The following is a 19,954-nucleotide window of genomic DNA, read 5'->3' as shown; positions in this document are numbered from 1 at the left end:
AGGGTCTTGTTGAGTTGTCCAGGCTGGCCTCACACTTTTGCAATCCTCCTGACTCAGACTCCCAAATTGTGGGATTATAGGCATGTATAGCCATGCCTGGCAATATCCTGGGATTTTGAGAATTTTGATTGCCAGAAGGAGTCTTATACCTTCCACTGAGATCAAGATAGGACCCAGACATTGGTATTTATTTAAACAAGAGCTTTTTGAAGTAAATTGGTATATAATAAACTACACATATTTAAGCTATGCAATTTAATGCTTGACACATTTACAACTGTAAAACTATAATCACTATCACAATAATGAACATATCCATCACCTTCCTAAGTTTGCTCATATGCCTTCATAATCTTTCCCTCTCATCCAAGGAAGCCAGTGATCCACTTCCTATCAGATTACTTGCATTTTTTTAAAAAAAAGTTCCCTAGATAATTTCAATTTGCAGACATGGTTGAAAACTACTGCCTAAGAACAGAGGTTGAAGGAAGGTTATATTTATTTGTTTACACACATAAGAAAAGTCAAAGTAGAGACTAGAAGGTAAGAGATGCAGGCAAGTTGAGATGATTATTGGAACTAAGTCCTTGAGGAAATAGAAATGGAAGGAATTCAGAGCCTTGGCCAGTAAGAAATTCTGGAAAAAACATCTCTAACAACAACAACAAAAAAAAAAAAATTGTGTTAAAGATAGTATATTCCTTTATTACCAGCATTGTTGTTGTATAGTGTCAATATTGGGTCTATGTAGTATTTCTCAGGTACTCAAAAATATTTGAGAGCATCTTAATATTGTCAAAATGGATACACTTAGAAAAGCCCCTTGCATGAAGCCTGAGACCCCTGGCACTACTGTGGAATGCTTTGTCTTTTCACTTTTAAAATATACATTTTTTAATTAATTCATTTAGGGTCCTGGGTCTAATCAATACATAAACAGTACTCCCATCTCCTTCCATTGGAGATATAAAAAGTTGTCCTTTTGGCCTCTTGGAACTTTCTGGACATATCTATTCCTGTTTGATCTGAATTTCAAAGTTTCTGCTGATTTTTTTAGTCAATGGATATTATTGTGGCAGAGACACAACACAGTGCCTAACGCAGTGCATACTTGAGTAGTTGAGAAGAGGAAGGGACCATTTTGTGAAATTAGGAAACTTCAAGTGGGTCCTGGTAAGGAAATGGAGAGGATGGTAAAGTAGTTTAGAAATGGGGGACAGAGAATGGCTATAGTAGTTTAGAAATGAGAGACCATATGCTTTCTGTTTATTGAATGTTGTAAGAGGAATATAAGGTATGATGTTGTAAGAGGATATAAGGTATAAGGAATATAAGGTAAGGCATCATCAACTAGAATGTGCAAATCAAACAGACTGTTAAAGAAGTGTTCAAAATTTGGGAAATGGTTACATGGGTGATGGAACAAGAAGATTGAAGTAAGTGAAGTCAAGAAGCAGAGTTTCAGCAGGGAAGACACTTGTTACAAAGTTAAAGAGAAAGAATGAGCATTGAGAAAGAGCTGATAGATTTGTTTATAAGGTCATGGAGAATATATGATGAAAATCCAGTTTATGTTATAAAGTACATTAAGGAATAGGTTGATGGTGAGCCATTGGAGATAAAGGGTTAATCAGTGAAGAATAAAGGTACTGGAATCTGATGAAACCCCCCTCTTGGACCCCTCTTTTTGGAACTGTAATCTCCTGAAATAAATTCTCAGTTGTCCAAATGATAAATACTCTGTTAGTGATAATTTGAGCTATCTTTTGTTAAATATCTACTATATGCTGGTGCTTTATTTGTATTATTTTTAATCTCTAAAACATTTTCATTTGGTATAAGTTACCCTCCACCTTTCATAGTTGAGGAAGAAGAGACTCAGAAAGTTAAGTAACTTGCTGAGGTGTCATTTTTTTTGTCTCTGAAGTTGGCATTAATTTTGTTATGCCATGTGCTTTCTGTTTATTGAATGTTGTAAGAGGAATATAAGGTATGACGCCTCTTCTTACAGGAAAGAATGGGAAAAATTTCAAGTATGCTTGTGATAATTTGTGTTAACTGTATTTTTTAATTTAAATTGTTTTATAAAAGGAATCCTATTAATAACCTTTTGTATATACTAATATCTAATTTTTAATAATTGCTGTTATTTTTAGATAAAATGTTCTTTAATACTTTTTTTACTTATAATAATGATAATAAGGTTGAAAGGAAAGAAAGGATAGGTCAAGAAAGAATATATAAATAAGAATGAAACTTGTTTTCACCATGAGAGATATAAATATATTGTAGAATTTCTCATAAAAAAGGTCAGCCTCTTCATGACAGTCTTATTGAGTTGGTCACAAGATAGTAATCAGAGGATATATTCTTCATATCACCAGATTATAAAGCTCCAGAGAGTTTATTGTAATATAAGGTGAAGTATTGAATTTTGATTCCATCAATCTGGAATGAATTACTAGTAGAAGGGTCCAAGCAAATGTTTGGGGTTTTTTTTTTTTTTTTTTTTTTAGAATAAACCCTTTCTTCAGAAGCAATGCATAATGGAAAAAGAAATGCTTAAAATACTTTAGGGATCTAAACATTCTTATAGCACTTTTACATACTTTGGGAGGAACCAAGATAGAATTTTTTTTTGCCATACCAATTTTAGTTTCATATTCAGCTATAAAGCAATGTATAGTGTACATTTGTTATATTAGTATAAGACTTGATATTATTGAAAAATAATTTTATTATTCAGTCTTTGCTAAAACAAATCGGCTTCTATCCCAGGTAATACAAACAAGGGTGATTATACTGAACTATTTATTTCTGCTTTGCTTACTGTGATCTTTTTAAACCAAGAAAAACAACTACATGAATAAGATCCACTAAGTTTCTGGTTGGGAAGAATCAAATAGAATTTTGCATAGTCAAGATTTGTTGCTTTTATTCTGATGCCCTCTCAGGAGACTTTACTACCATCAACCACATTTTCTTGCATTTTCTCCTTGCACCTCCCTCTTTGCCCCCCATTTTCTATTGAACATCTGGGTCTCAACTGGCAGACTTCTTTAATGGTTGAGAGACTCATTCCAGCTTATTAAAGGCAATGACTCATGCTAAAACATCAACCCACAAGTTAATTGGAATTTGGTTCTCTTGACATTTCTCTCTTCCTTTGTCCCCAACATTGCAGTAAGGAAAACTGCTACTTAGGACACAAAAAGCTTTAAGGAATTAAAGTAGAGCTGTGCTTTGGAAAGTGTATTTCTGTATACTTTTATGTTTGAGGAAGAGAGAGTAAAGAGGGGATTTACCCTCTTTAAAAGCAAAATGATAGCAAAATAATTGAAACATAATATTTGTTTTGTGTTTTCTTTTATGTTCCTCCTCATTTTCCTCAGAGCATTTATTTTTATTATTTTACTTTATTGCTTATACCTTGATTTATCTTGATTATTTCAAAAAAGATTCAGGGGTGCTTCCTTCTCCTGTGTTTTAGGTTTACTTGTCCCCTTTAATAGACCATGAATCCCTTAAGTCAGCTACTATGTCATATTCATTTTGTAAACCTAGCATCAAGGGCAGAGTAGACATGTTAGTAGCTTATGAATAAGTGGTTGATATTTAAGCATGTTTAGTACAAGAAAAAAAGAGCCAGATTCATGGCTGGGTCCTAGGTGATCGTATCATTGGTGCTTGTATGGGTTGTGTCCCCTTCAAAATAAATGTGTTGGGAGTCCTAACCCCTAGTACCTCATACCATAACTCTGTTTGGAAGTAGGGTCTTTACAGAGGTAATGAAGTTAAAATGAGGGCTTTAGGGTGGTCCCTAATCCAAAATGANTTTTTTTTTTTTTTTTTTTTTTTTTGGAGGAGAGCAGATGGAATCAACGGTTTGTCAATTGCTTATTACTGAGAATCAAGTACTGCCAGAGTCTTTTTGGCCTTCTCTTAGGCTGCATATCTGCCCAGAGGAAAGGGAACATTTCACACTTGACAATTTCCTGTTTAAAGCATCTTTACTCAAAAGAAATCCTGTGTGCTTGCCCTTTGGATATTGCCTTATAAATCATTGGAGAGAAAATTATTCCTCTGTCTCCAAAATGAGACAAAGAAGAGTTGAGATTAGTTGTCAAAGACCCTCGTTCTTCACCTGAGGAAGATAATACATAAGTTTCCCCACCACTTTCATTTTCTTTTTACAATTTCTAGTTCAGGATTTGGATATCGAGGTCCAGAACTTGTTCCTCACTCTTGAATCTTTTGCAGGGGAATGAGAATAGTATGGCTAATATCTGAATATTATTTGGCATTGTATTTGATTATAAGTAAAGTTGGAGTGAAGTATTTTGTCTGATTGTCTTCTAGAACTCTGAAAATTTCTTTCATAGCGATTAAAATGTAGCTTAAAACAATGGAAGAATCAATGTTAGCATGATTTTAGGTATAATTGTCCCTATGGTCACAAGAATATCATAAATGTTCTATATTTTCCTAATTACTAATGTCATTGTAGGACAAGGACAATGATAAATGATAATATTATTATGCATTCATGAATTTTCTAAATGATAAGTAAATATTTATTTAATATTTTCCAAATGATAAGTAATGTTTATCATTTACCTGCCATCATCCAGAGATACTTATTATTAATATCCTTATAGGTCTTTTGGAATGGGTATTTACATTTAAAAAAAAAAACACAATCTGCTATCTGTACAATCAGAAAAATGAGAATTTATACCCCAATTGATTCAAATGTATAAATTGCCAAGATCATTGTAATGTCATGTGATGTGTAGCTAATAAAAAATAAATAAATAAATAAAAATGTTTTTTTATGTGCTGCTTTTTCACCAGCTTATGTTCCCTTAACAGGTTGTGAATGCTTACTCGCGTCAATAAAATATTAGTTTTTACAACATAACATTAATTTAAAATGTGTGTATAATATTCCAGCATATGGATTTACCATAGTTTGTCTAATTACCATATTAATTTTTGCAAATTTATGCTCTTTCCAATAATTCTGAATGAAGAGATAGTAGTTAGCTAACCATTACCCATGTAATGGGTTTTGTAATAACTCATTTATTCCATTTATAAATGATTATCATTTGGTCTTCTTGTCAATAATAAATTCTTTTGTTGCATTGATCAGAACTTCTAGAATACCATTAAATTATAGTAATAAATAGCGAGCATTGTTGGCTCATTTCTCATTTAAATGAGAATTACTTTAGGGTTTCACAGTTGTGAATTCAAAATTTTTATTTATGGCATGTTGAGAAAATACTCTTCTATCCCCCTCCCTTCCCGTTTCTGGAACCGAGATAGATGTTAAATTTGATCAAACTCTCTCACACTACATTGAGATGATAATGTGGTTTTGTTCTTTTACCTATTGGTTAATGAGTTGTATTAGAAAATTTTCAATATATTTCACCAAATTAGGATAAAGGTCACTTGATAATATCTTGTCTTTTAAAAGTAATGCTATATTTGATTTGCTGTATAAGAGTGATATAGTAAATATCCTTTATATTTTGCTTTTAACATTTTGGTTTTTGAATATGCTAGGATTGGCGGGGAGAGAAAGCTATCCATCTTTTCTGTATCCTCTGGCAATTAATCAATTAATCTCTTCCTTGGAAGGATTGAAGTAGTTTACCTGTAAAATTATCTAGGTCTTTAATATACTTTATTGAATTCTAATATGTGGTTAAGTACTATAGAATATTTTGCATAATTAATTTCATTTAATTATTTGATTTTATGAAGTAAGAATTATTATTCTTATTGTACAGATTAAGTCTTGTTCAAATCAACACCTTGTTAGTGGTAGAGTACAGATAATTTAAACTCAATTTCTATATGATGCCATTCTATTTGAAAATCAATTTCTTTAATTTTTTTCTATGACACTTCTCTCACTTCTTATACTTGATAAGTAAATTTAATTATTTATTTGAGCATTTTAAAGTTTTTCTTTTGCATAATTTGTTTCAAATTTTGGTAACCCCATTATAATTATTACTAGTCAGTTCTGTGATGAATTCACATCTGCTATTTTAATAAATATAGCCTAATAAAGTTAAAGTAAATGACCCTGGAGTGGGGTGGGGTGAGATGGAGAAACTTAAAATTGATATTTGCATAATATACTTAATTCACATTTCAACTTGAAGGTCTTCAAGATTAATTTGCATTCCTGAATCCTGTTTGTATGTTGTAAAGAATGTTATGTTAAATGTATCATATAGAAGAGATAGAGGAGTTTTGGAAACATAGTATTTTTTTTTATTGTAGTTCAAACATTTATTGTTTTTGATTCTTGTAACAGGGTAGCATTTAGTAACTGGTAAGTAATATTTGTTTGGTGTGCATTTTTGAACAAAAAGCCTTTTGGTTAGCTGATGAACATAAGTTTCTTTCTCCTATATGTGCATAAGGATTCATTCAGTCATTGTACTTGACTTAATGAAAATATTATATGTGATTTCTAAAACTGTACTATGCAAATTATTTTAGTTTTCGGCTATGGAAAGATATACATTTACTTTTGTATAGAGTGATATATAGGCTTGGAAATTTAAGAGAATAATGTAAGCCTTAAAAGTGCTTAAATTGGGCAACATTTACAAACTCCATTTTTATCTAATTGAACTCTTTTGTCTTTTCACTTTTAAAATATACATTTTTTAATTAATTCATTTAGGGTCCTGGGTCTAATCAATACATAAACAGTACTCCCATCTCCTTCCATTGGAGATATAAAAAGTTGTCCTTTTGGCCTCTTGGAACTTTCTGGACATATCTATTCCTGTTTGATCTGAATTTCAAAGTTTCTGCTGATTTTTTTAGTCAATGGATATTATTGTGGCAGAGACACAACACAGTGCCTAACGCAGTGCATACTTGAGTAGTTGAGAAGAGGAAGGGACCATTTTGTGAAATTAGGAAACTTCAAGTGGGTCCTGGTAAGGAAATGGAGAGGATGGTAAAGTAGTTTAGAAATGGGGGACAGAGAATGGCTATAGTAGTTTAGAAATGAGAGACCATATGCTTTCTGTTTATTGAATGTTGTAAGAGGAATATAAGGTATGATGTTGTAAGAGGATATAAGGTATAAGGAATATAAGGTAAGGCATCATCAACTAGAATGTGCAAATCAAACAGACTGTTAAAGAAGTGTTCAAAATTTGGGAAATGGTTACATGGGTGATGGAACAAGAAGATTGAAGTAAGTGAAGTCAAGAAGCAGAGTTTCAGCAGGGAAGACACTTGTTACAAAGTTAAAGAGAAAGAATGAGCATTGAGAAAGAGCTGATAGATTTGTTTATAAGGTCATGGAGAATATATGATGAAAATCCAGTTTATGTTATAAAGTACATTAAGGAATAGGTTGATGGTGAGCCATTGGAGATAAAGGGTTAATCAGTGAAGAATAAAGGTACTGGAATCTGATGAAACCCCCCTCTTGGACCCCTCTTTTTGGAACTGTAATCTCCTGAAATAAATTCTCAGTTGTCCAAATGATAAATACTCTGTTAGTGATAATTTGAGCTATCTTTTGTTAAATATCTACTATATGCTGGTGCTTTATTTGTATTATTTTTAATCTCTAAAACATTTTCATTTGGTATAAGTTACCCTCCACCTTTCATAGTTGAGGAAGAAGAGACTCAGAAAGTTAAGTAACTTGCTGAGGTGTCATTTTTTTTGTCTCTGAAGTTGGCATTAATTTTGTTATGCCATGTGCTTTCTGTTTATTGAATGTTGTAAGAGGAATATAAGGTATGACGCCTCTTCTTACAGGAAAGAATGGGAAAAATTTCAAGTATGCTTGTGATAATTTGTGTTAACTGTATTTTTTAATTTAAATTGTTTTATAAAAGGAATCCTATTAATAACCTTTTGTATATACTAATATCTAATTTTTAATAATTGCTGTTATTTTTAGATAAAATGTTCTTTAATACTTTTTTTACTTATAATAATGATAATAAGGTTGAAAGGAAAGAAAGGATAGGTCAAGAAAGAATATATAAATAAGAATGAAACTTGTTTTCACCATGAGAGATATAAATATATTGTAGAATTTCTCATAAAAAAGGTCAGCCTCTTCATGACAGTCTTATTGAGTTGGTCACAAGATAGTAATCAGAGGATATATTCTTCATATCACCAGATTATAAAGCTCCAGAGAGTTTATTGTAATATAAGGTGAAGTATTGAATTTTGATTCCATCAATCTGGAATGAATTACTAGTAGAAGGGTCCAAGCAAATGTTTGGGGTTTTTTTTTTTTTTTTTTTTTTGAATAAACCCTTTCTTCAGAAGCAATGCATAATGGAAAAAGAAATGCTTAAAATACTTTAGGGATCTAAACATTCTTATAGCACTTTTACATACTTTGGGAGGAACCAAGATAGAATTTTTTTTTGCCATACCAATTTTAGTTTCATATTCAGCTATAAAGCAATGTATAGTGTACATTTGTTATATTAGTATAAGACTTGATATTATTGAAAAATAATTTTATTATTCAGTCTTTGCTAAAACAAATCGGCTTCTATCCCAGGTAATACAAACAAGGGTGATTATACTGAACTATTTATTTCTGCTTTGCTTACTGTGATCTTTTTAAACCAAGAAAAACAACTACATGAATAAGATCCACTAAGTTTCTGGTTGGGAAGAATCAAATAGAATTTTGCATAGTCAAGATTTGTTGCTTTTATTCTGATGCCCTCTCAGGAGACTTTACTACCATCAACCACATTTTCTTGCATTTTCTCCTTGCACCTCCCTCTTTGCCCCCCATTTTCTATTGAACATCTGGGTCTCAACTGGCAGACTTCTTTAATGGTTGAGAGACTCATTCCAGCTTATTAAAGGCAATGACTCATGCTAAAACATCAACCCACAAGTTAATTGGAATTTGGTTCTCTTGACATTTCTCTCTTCCTTTGTCCCCAACATTGCAGTAAGGAAAACTGCTACTTAGGACACAAAAAGCTTTAAGGAATTAAAGTAGAGCTGTGCTTTGGAAAGTGTATTTCTGTATACTTTTATGTTTGAGGAAGAGAGAGTAAAGAGGGGATTTACCCTCTTTAAAAGCAAAATGATAGCAAAATAATTGAAACATAATATTTGTTTTGTGTTTTCTTTTATGTTCCTCCTCATTTTCCTCAGAGCATTTATTTTTATTATTTTACTTTATTGCTTATACCTTGATTTATCTTGATTATTTCAAAAAAGATTCAGGGGTGCTTCCTTCTCCTGTGTTTTAGGTTTACTTGTCCCCTTTAATAGACCATGAATCCCTTAAGTCAGCTACTATGTCATATTCATTTTGTAAACCTAGCATCAAGGGCAGAGTAGACATGTTAGTAGCTTATGAATAAGTGGTTGATATTTAAGCATGTTTAGTACAAGAAAAAAAGAGCCAGATTCATGGCTGGGTCCTAGGTGATCGTATCATTGGTGCTTGTATGGGTTGTGTCCCCTTCAAAATAAATGTGTTGGGAGTCCTAACCCCTAGTACCTCATACCATAACTCTGTTTGGAAGTAGGGTCTTTACAGAGGTAATGAAGTTAAAATGAGGGCTTTAGGGTGGTCCCTAATCCAAAATGACTGGTGTCCTTAAAAGAACAGGACATTTAGGAAAGACAGAGGAAGACAGGGTGAAGTCATGGGGGGAAAGATAGCCAAGCATAAGCCAAGGAGAAAGGCCTGAAACAGATCCTTTTCTCATAGCTCTTAGAAGGAATCTACCTTGCTGACATCTCCTGGCCTCCAGAACTATGAGAACATCAATTTCTGTGCTTCATCCACTCTGTCTGTGGTACTTTCTTATTGCAGCCCTAGCAAACTAATGTAGATGGCTTGTATGCTTGGATGTAGCAAAACCTCAAATACCCTTAATTTGCCTATTCCCAAATAACAGATTGCTAAACTTAATGCCAAAACCTCAAGACTTTTTACTATTTCCCCTGGGAGAGAGAGAAATTTGGATAGTTTAATGGAGACAGTAATAATTACTTTCCTCCTTTCAAATTTCTCCCAATACAGTGGCAAGCAGCTGGTTAATATTTAGTTTTATTGGATTTATTTGGTTTGGCAAGGCCAAAGTATTTATGGGACTTTAAGTTTTTTTTTTTTTTAAGTATAGCAAAATTTATTAGAAGAGAAAGAAGATAGGGAAAAATGCTCACAAGGAAGAGAATGGGTTGTTTTCTTAAGTGTTCAAGAACCTCTGCTAATAGACTTGGTTGCTTTTTCAAAGTAGAAAATGGAAGAAGATTGAGTAAAATATTTTAAATATGATGTTAATTTATGCTTATTGCTTATGCATAATATTAGTAACATTGTTCTGTCTGCAGTATAGTGAAACAGGGGTAAAGGAGTACCTTTGGGCTCATACACATTACTTTGGTAATTGCCACACCCTGTAATCATCAGCCAGTCATACTGAGTTGCTATGGACATTTTCAAAATTTTTTCATTACATGCTAAGTATGTATGCAATTTTTACCCTTTATTTCTCCTTGACATTTAAAAATTGAGTCATATATCAAATAGTGCTGTATTTAGTCATTTCTTTTATAGTGTTTTGAGATACTTTGCTGAAAGAGATAGTTTTGAATATATGCGAAAAATAAAACAGTTGTTCTTTCATTATTTGGAGGTAGTTTACTAGAGTTCTGAAAGTAGGGTAAACTTAATTAACTAGATAGTGGGATAAAAGTCTAGTCCGGGGGTGGGTGGGGATATGTTTGTCATAAAGCAAAGAAAAATAGACAAGAGAGCTCCAATTTATAAAGATGTGAGAATTTTTGTCTAATTTTGGCATTTAAACTTCAGTCAAACTTGTATGTGTTTGGAGCATCCTTGCTACTGGTAAGTGGGCACTATGGTAAATAACAGTGATATACTTTTCTTCCTTTCTCTCTTCTCTTGCTCTCTACTTTCTTTCTTGGGATTGAATTTAGGGCCTCATATATGCTGAGCACATGCTACCACTGAGCAATACCCCATTCCCATACTAGTATAATTTTTTAAAAATCCCATTTCTTTCCCTTCATTCCAACTGAGGAAAATACTAAAACCAAGAATTTCCTCAAAATGAGATGCAAACAAGTGACAGTACTGGATCTAACTGTGAAGATTTTAATTCAGTACCCTATTATGTCCTTTCTATAGACTCTGTAGTTTGCAGTCTAACTGCCATCAGTATGCCCAGTATGCCATTTATGTATTTCTTTTGGTACCAGGGATTGAACCCAAGTCCACTAAACCACTGAACCATATCTCTAGCCCTTTTTGTTTGTTAGTTTTTTTAATTTGGAGACAGGGTGTCTCTAAGTTGCTTAGGGCCTCACTAAGTTGTTGAGTCTGACTTTGAACTTGTAATCCTCCTGCTCAGCCTCTTGAGCTGCTAGGATTATATTCACGTGCCACAGTGCTTTGCTATACATATTTTTGCTATATGTATTTCATTCGTGTGTGTGTTTGTGTGCATGTATATATTCAATCAAAACAAAATAATCATATTAGTTTAAATTCCAAAGCAATTGTGAGAATCTAAATGTCTTATATTAAGACACGATATTAAAGAAATTTGCAAAAATGTGAAATAATGCTACTCATCTCAATAATTTTTGTTGTTTAGGAAATCATTATTTTTAAATAACAATGTTATTTGTGTTGACACATAATACATTTATCATTGTTATTTTTAAATGAATTTATATTTAAAACTTTGCCTTTAAAAATTCCAAATATGATAAAACTTAGTAAGTATAACTATCATAACCAAAAGCTCTTCAAAATTCTCAATAATTTTATTTTTACTTTTTTAATTTGTTCTTATTAGTTATATATGACAGTAGAAAGCATTTTGACACATATACATAAATGGAGTATAATTTCTCATTCTTCTGGTTGTATATGATGTATACACTGGTCGTGTAGTCATATATGTACCTAAGGTATTAATGTCCAATTCATTCTACTATTCTTCCTACCCATCTTCATTTTCCTTTGCCTAATTCAAAGTACTTCCATTCTTCTCTAACCATCCCCTCCCCTTATTGTGAATTAGCATTTGCCTATCAGAGAAAACATTCAGCCTTTGATTTTGGGGGGGGATTTGCTTATTTCACTTAGCATGATATTCTCCAGTTCCATCCATTTACTGGCAAATGCCATAATTTCATTCTTCTTTAAGGCTGAGTAATATTCCATTGTGTATATATACCACATTTTCTTTATCCATTTGTTGGGAGCTACTTGTTGGAGTTACGTATGGACTGTTGTGCATTGTAGCCTAATGAATAGGGAATTCTGGTGTCAGGGAACTTCTAGTGGACATTTCCTCTGTGGAAGACTGCCCAGACACATTGTGAACCCTATTCAAGCTTTGCCACATCCCACACAGCACTGGAGATGGGGTTGACCTGCTAAGATGCCAATCAACCTGCTGACTGCAAGATGTCAGGAAGTAAGACTCCATCCCTGAAACCTTACCCCTACCTTTGATGGACTCCCTTAAATAAACCAAGGGAGCCATTTTCTAATTGTCTAGCTCCAGATCCTATGTGGACTGGACCTATCAGGGGGTCCAGCTCCTTAAAACTATTCTTTCCGACTCTTTGTTTTTTGTTCTTCACTAATTATTCTAGACTTTAATTTCTCAGGAGGTTTATTCCTCTGAGCAGGCAAGAATTCCCTAGCAGAGATGTTGGTCACCCTGTGATATCCATTCATCTGTTGAAGGGCACCTAGATTGGTTCCATAGTTTAGCTATTTGTGAGTTGAGCTGCTATAAAAACTGATATGGCTGTGTCATTGTAGTATGCTGATTGTAGGTCCTTTGGGTATAAACTGATGCTTTCAATAATTTTTAAGAGTAAAGTTTTGAGAATTGCTATTTTTGTAGCATAGAAAAATATTCAAAATAATGCACAACTAACTTTTTTTTTCTAAAGTACATGATAGCAACAGTGAGAAGGTTGAACATTTCTTTCAATTACATGGAAAAGATTTAAGTATAGCAATTAAAAAAGAACTCTGATGACCAAAAATATTAGAGGATATAGAAGATATGTATTCTACCAAAGTGATCAGTTTTTTGTGTGCTTTATTTTTTTTCTCAACAGAAATTTTGCGATTGTTTTATAGTTGCATAGTTAAGCAGAACCTGCATTTAAATTCTACATTAATGATTTTGTGTAGTTCTTATAATTTTATCATGACACTAACACTTGTAATTATTCATCTGGAAAATGTAGGGTGCTACCTTGTTTCATTTTTCTCCTCATTTATTCCATTCTCTTCTTTTGCCATCTGGATTATATGCTCCTTAAGGACATAGACCATATTTTACTGTTCTTTTGCCATTTGTGCGAAGTAATAGAATCACTTTGCATTATACTCTCTAAGCACTCAATGGCTTATTGAATTATTAATGTTTCAGTTTAAATAGATAGGAGTATTGACTTTTGTGTACATAAAAATGTTGAATGCATTATATCTTAACATGACCTCCCAGTCTATGTCTGTTTTTGCCTAGTTCTATTCTCCTTTGTTTCCACCTATCGAGCCTATAGTCTAATAAATAGTATGAACTTGAAGGATAGAAAACAAATGTGTCAACTTGAGATCTTGATCTATATGTTAAAAGCATTCCTTATCCCTATGCTGTTTACCATGCAATTGTACAATAATCATGTCAATAAATGCTGTTGAGATAATTTTTAAAGTTCAAATTTTTGTAGCAATCTCAAATCTGTCATCATAGACTTTATAATGTATGTATTAGTTGTCAGGGTTAAATGGACTTTGACTTACGGAGGCAATACTTGAATCATTTAATATAGCTATCCTTGTATTTTGTAAAAGATGATACAAACATTTTGGAAAATATTATTTCAGTCAATAATTGCTCTTACAGATTTCTACCTACTACATTTAAAATAATTCACTTGTGATATTTAATGAAGTGCCTAAATGAATAGATTCTAGAATTTCTAAAAATGATAATGGAAGATTTTCTAAGTCAAGGTTATCTACATCCATCAATAAATCTTTAAACCATCAGATGATGCTATTGTGGCTCACAGATGCAGTGCCATAGTTCTCTCCTGACAGTTTGCCTTGGCAACCCATATAACTCATTGGTATGAGCTGAGTTTTTCCTGGGTAGTCTGTAAAAAGCAGAGGAGAATAAGGAAGCCGGAATGGGAAGCACATAGAAGTTGGAATGACCTAGTGTATTTTGAAGATTATGATAAGTGAAATTTGGATTATGGCCATGTTACAGGGCAAGTTTGCAGTGAAAGATCTCACTGATCTTGATGATATATTCAGGATAAGAGTGGTGTTTCAGGAAGATTAGTATGGTAGTAACATGCCTAGTGTACTGCAGAAGGGAGGCAACCAGAAACAGGAGTGCTGTGTGAGCAGCCTATGCAGAAGCAGTAAGAGCCCAAACTCAGGGTGTTGCTGTGGAGATGGAGACCAGATGGTAAATTTGACAGGCATTATGAAAAATGAAATTTATTCCCTTATTCAACAACTATTTATTAGATACTATATGCATTTATGCTAATAATATTTGAACTAACTTGGCCTGTAATTGTTATATAATTTTATTTTAAAAACTATGATTTCAAAAAATGTATTATGTACACTGGTGGCGAAGTTCTTAATATTTTCTGGGAATTTGTGGTGTTAAAAATAATGAATGTTGAGAACCTTTCTTAAATGAAAAGCAAACATTTTCCCCTTAATTTTCCTAACTGTTCTATGGTTTATTTGATTAACAAGTTGAAAGGCAGCTACTTAATCACGTATGTAAGAAATCCTTTGGCAAGAAAATGGACCAGAGGGCTTTATTTTTAAAGACAGCTTATATTTATATTCTTGAATGATTATGAATGTTCTAGAAGTGCATAATAAAAGCCATTTCTCTTCACTCGTGCAATGAAATTATCACTTTATATTATAGTTTTAAACATTTGTAAATGTGATTTTTATATCAAGCATGCTAGAGAAGGTTGTTTGTTTAAAGGAAACTGAAAAGTACTTTAAGTTCAAGGTCATTTCTTTGGTTAAAGCCAATGATATAAAATATGTATGAATCCAAAATATGTAAAAACCACATTAGAATATTTTTATAAGTAATATTGGCTAATGTATAATAGTTTTCATGTTGGAATAAAGGCAAAAGGGCAGAGTGAGGCAATGGAAGTATGTTCAATTATTCATCATTTTACAAGTAATTGATGCCTTGGTTTGTTGATGAGAAAGTTAAATGTGAAAAATTTACCATTAATGGCATTGTCTTCAGTTACAATAAGCAGAAATACTTTTTTCTTACCTTTATAATTGCAAATAAATTGCCCACATCATTGTTTTTATATTCTCTCCATTAGATCCTAATGAAAACCTGGCTTTTGATGATTCTACTTCATTGAAATTATTTTGCTTTCTGCATTGTCTTCCTGGACAATCATATTCTTTGTGGTAACTGATTTTTATACATATTTACTATTTCCTCATTGGTAAATCTCCTATTATATATTTCAGAGATTTCTATCTTAAGGCTGAATCTGGAACCTTTCTCTGCATAGACCCCTATTTCTTTCCCATACTAAACATTAAGATTTGGATTTTTATCATGGATAGTTACTTAGTGTGGGCCCCCCTATGCCTAGACTATGTCTACTTTGGGAATCTTTATTTATTGTTATTGCACTAACTATTACTTATATTGGTATGACTTTACAACATGTCACTGGAATTTCTTTAGTTTTTCTCTAGTATGAATTTCCCGGATTCTAAAACAACTTTTACTGCATGTTATAATATCAACAACTGTGTTGGCATTTCTTTGCTGTGACAAAATATCTGAGTAAAATAACTTAAAGGAGGAAAAGATTTATTTTGGCTCATGGTTTCAGAGGTTTCAGTCCGTGGTCAGCTGGCTCCATTGTTTCTGGGTCAGTGAGTATATCATGGTGGTGGAAGGGCAGGGCAGAGGAAAGCTGCTCAGCTCATGGCAGCCAGGAAGCACATGGAGAAGGAGAGAGAAGGGACGAGGGACCAGAGTCCCTACGGGCATGCCTGCAAGGAACATTCCCTTTAACTAGGTCTCATCTCCTAAAGTTTCTACTGCCTTCCAATAATGCCATCAAATTGCAAATCACTGAATGGGCTAATCCATTGATGAGGTCAGAGCCCTTGTGATCTAATCATGTCCAAAAAATCCTGAACATTGCTGCATGGGGGACCAAGCCTTTAAAACAAGAGGTTTTGGGGGAACATTTGTGATCCAAACTATTAACAACTACTTTGAAGAGTTAAGTAATGAGGTAAATGTGGTGTTTAAAACTCAGAAGCTAGACATGGTGCATGCCTGTAATCCCAGCTAGTGAGGAGGATGGCAAGTTTGAGACCAGTCCAGGCAACTTAGTGAGACCCTGACTCAAAATAAAAACAATATCATTGTCTTCCTGGAGATGGAGATGTATCTCAGTAGAACACTTGCTTAGTATGCGTGAGGCCCTGGGTTCAAACTAGTAAAGATCTATAATTTTGTTCATTTATTCATTCTCTGGACAATGTTTATGATTCTGTTATATGTAAACCAATTTAACAAGGTTTCATTATAACAGGTGTTAAAAAATTGATTGGTTAAATACATGATAAGAGTAGCCTTATTTGAAAGGAGTTTTTACAAAAATGGTCTTGTTTTGCTGATTCCAAGCCTAGTATGAACACTTTCTGTGATACTTGATTGCTAAGGAAGGTTATACAATTTTAGGTTTTCTTGATAGACGTGTTATAGCCTGATAGCTTGTTAGATTTCTTCTGAGCTGTTACATTTGCACTAGATGCTAGATATGTTTACCTTTTCTGCTCATATAAAGACTCTTCTAAATAAAACTGTATCTACATGATCCTGTACTTTTGTTCTCAAATGTTGGCCCAAGGGGAGACATCTGGGCCATCTCTGGACTGGCCAGTTTTAGTCACACTCAAAATAAAGAACTGGCCAAATCAGAGATTTATATAAAGAATTTGGAGTTGGGAAATTGAGAAATACAGGTTTGCTGCAGAGGAGAATGTGGGCCTGGAACAGAAAAAAGGTCATGATAGGATTAGAATAACCACCATGGGCCATAGGAAAGTGTCTTATAGTCAGCTTTTTTCACCACTGTGACTAAAAGATCTGACAAGAACATTTAGAGAAAGAAAAGTTTATTTTGAGGCTCAGAGTTTCAGAGATCTTAGTCTATCTGCCAACTCCATTTCTCCAGGCCCATGATGAGGCAGATTATCAGGCAAAGAGTGTTAGAGGAAACCAGCTTTGGACATGGCAGGAGAGAGGAAGAGAAAGAGGGAGACACACCCTTCCATGACCCACCTCCTCCAGCCACACCCTACTTGCCTACCTATTAGTTACAGTTAATCCCTATTAGGGGATTAATTCACTGATGGGTTATGTGGACCGTAATCCAATCATTTCACCTCTAAACCTTCTTGCATTGTCTCACATATGAGCTTTAGGAGGACATGTATGTAAACCAAAAGAGCAGGGTAATTGAGAAACTAGTCAGCAAATAGAGAGTGCACCGAACAAAGCAGAGAAGTCACAATAAACTGGCTACCTTTAGAAAACAGATCCGGGTTTTAGTTTCTAGCTTTAGGTCCAGTTTCCTTAAGTCCTCATTATGCTACAATTCCTATCGTTAGATTTCTGCAGTTTTTAAAAATATATATACAATTATTCTCTCCCACTTTTTTTGAGCCAGCATTCAAATAGCCTTGACTAAAATCATATGCAATTTATTGACGAATTAGATTTCTCTGAGCTAAGAGGTTCTAGAATGGTGAGATGAGCACTTTTTTTTTTATTGATATTAGAATAATGCATGCCTGAGTGGTTCAGTAATTTCTTTAAAGCATTCTGTTCCATACCATAGTTTGTGATGGGCTTTATGACCTGTGGTTTCCTAATGGAGTGGAAATGTGTTTCTTAGTTTCATTGTACCAATTTTCTTGTTTCTATCTTATCCCTCCATTTTGTGGAATGGATGGCTTTGTAAACCCCCAAATTTAGGATTAATTTGAATTCATTTTACATAGAATTATGTTCTGGATTTTGCCATCAAATTAATAAAAATCATCCCTTGGGAAAACATCTACATTGTGGAAACAACCTATATGTTCATCTGATGCTCTGAGTCAGTATGAGTATTGGACAAATGAATTTTATGGTCTTCTACATATGTCCCTATTTATAACATTAAAGTACTGCATTGTCTGTAAAAATCTCTAATTGTAGCAAGTATTGCTTTACATTGCATATCTTAGTCAATTTGCTTTTGAATAATTTATTTTTATGTACGGTTGTAGGATAAGCAGGGACTTTAGAAATCTTCTAGTTTTCCCCCTAATTTTTATGAGTTTTTCTTAAACCTAGAAAGAGAAAAAAACAATCTATCATTTTGAAAATGTTATTTTCTCTCAATAGCCCATCTTACACTGAAGTTCTCAGTGATAAGGATTATTGATTATTAATTATTCTATCAAACCTGAATTCCTTATTGTATTTACATTTTAAAAGGTTTTAAAAATATTAATTATATTGAAAATTTAAAGATCTAATACCAGAAAGCAGAAAAATCCAGATGAAACAATTTTTCTTAACTGAAAATTTAAATAAAATCATTTGACATTTCAGGAAGATTGTATTCTAGGGAGCTAGCATCAAGATATATATGTATTTAGATTATTTATGCTTAATAAAAAGCTTTTATATAATATCGTGGCAATTGTGATTGCTTCCTCCACTGATTAAGTATAACACTTATGACAAGATGATTATTAGCCAGTGAGTTTTCTTTTGTTCTGTGGCCATGGTTCTCTAAACTTTGAATTCTAGCCAACTGTTTCATAATGTCTGTCATTATTGACAATAGGGATCAAGCAAAAAAGTACACATGAGAAGAATGTAATCACCTTTATTGGACAATTTAGGAATTATGTCGTGTTTACAAAGGGTTTTATTACAAGTTTTCAGAGAAAAGTCTAACTCCTTGATGGGAGGGACCATCTCTTTGATCAACCTAATGCTCTCCATTAGGAGTTACCGTAATGCTTTGCACTAAGCCGATCTGTCCAAATATTTGGTTAAGATAGTTCTGTTGCTGCCTAATAAACTATCCTGAAACTTAGTGGCTTCAAATAGCAACTATTTATTATCTCTTAAAAATATGAGGCTGACTAAATTTAGCTGGGCAGATATTCTGCTTGTTGGTAGCAGAAACTGCAATCATCTATCTGGAGGTTTGACTTGGCTGGGAGGTCTAAGATGTTTCAGTCCCATGGGCGGCACGTAGTGCTGTTCTCAGCTGGCAGTTCAGCAGGCACCTCAGCTGTTTTCCCTGCAAGCTTCTGTGGTGGTTTGGGCTTCATACAGTGTGCCCACTGGATTCCCAGAGGGATACATGCATGAAGGTGGAAGCTGCAGATTTCTTAAGGCCTGGCCTCAAAGGTTTTCTGGCACTGTGTTCATTATGTTCTTGTGGGAAATTAGTTAATTAGTTAAGAGGATCCATCTGGATATCAACATGGTTATTGAAAAATACTTCTTTCTAAACTCCTATTAGAGTTCAAATCAGATATTCTTCTGAAGTTCTAGAAGATTTGAGAAGAACAGGAAGATGGAAATAAGAAGAGGGATTGTTATCTTTCCTTCTATTACTCTAGCTTTCCCAACAGAAAAACACTGGGCTAGTTGTCATAGTACACTGAAATCCCAATGTGATCTTATCCATGGGTTGTGCAAAAGATGATTTAGTCAAAGAATGTTTCCCTGAGTAAAAACTTATGTTCACTTTTTGATAGCCAGATACTTGTTTTTTTTTTTTTTTTTTTTTATTT

The 19,954-nt window shown here is 33.4% G+C and overlaps 1 protein-coding gene across 3 annotated transcripts in view; it reads left to right on the top strand.

Moving 5' to 3' along the window:
• Positions 1 to 19,954, top strand: part of Fam126a (family with sequence similarity 126 member A) — a 75,929-nt gene that overhangs the window by 3,321 nt on the left and 52,654 nt on the right. The window contains exon 2 of one of the 3 annotated variants that reach the window (XM_048786330.1): positions 15,439 to 15,529. The exons of the other annotated variants lie outside the window; for them this stretch is intronic. The gene's annotated coding sequence lies outside the window, so the exon portion shown is untranslated. The remainder of the gene's footprint in view (positions 1 to 15,438; positions 15,530 to 19,954) is intronic. 3 annotated transcript variants of the gene reach the window in all.

Source organism: Marmota marmota, unplaced genomic scaffold (genome assembly GCF_001458135.2).
Source record: "Marmota marmota marmota unplaced genomic scaffold, marMar, whole genome shotgun sequence".
NCBI lineage: Eukaryota > Metazoa > Chordata > Mammalia > Rodentia > Sciuridae > Marmota > Marmota marmota.
This window is presented reverse-complemented; position numbering and strand designations above follow the sequence as displayed.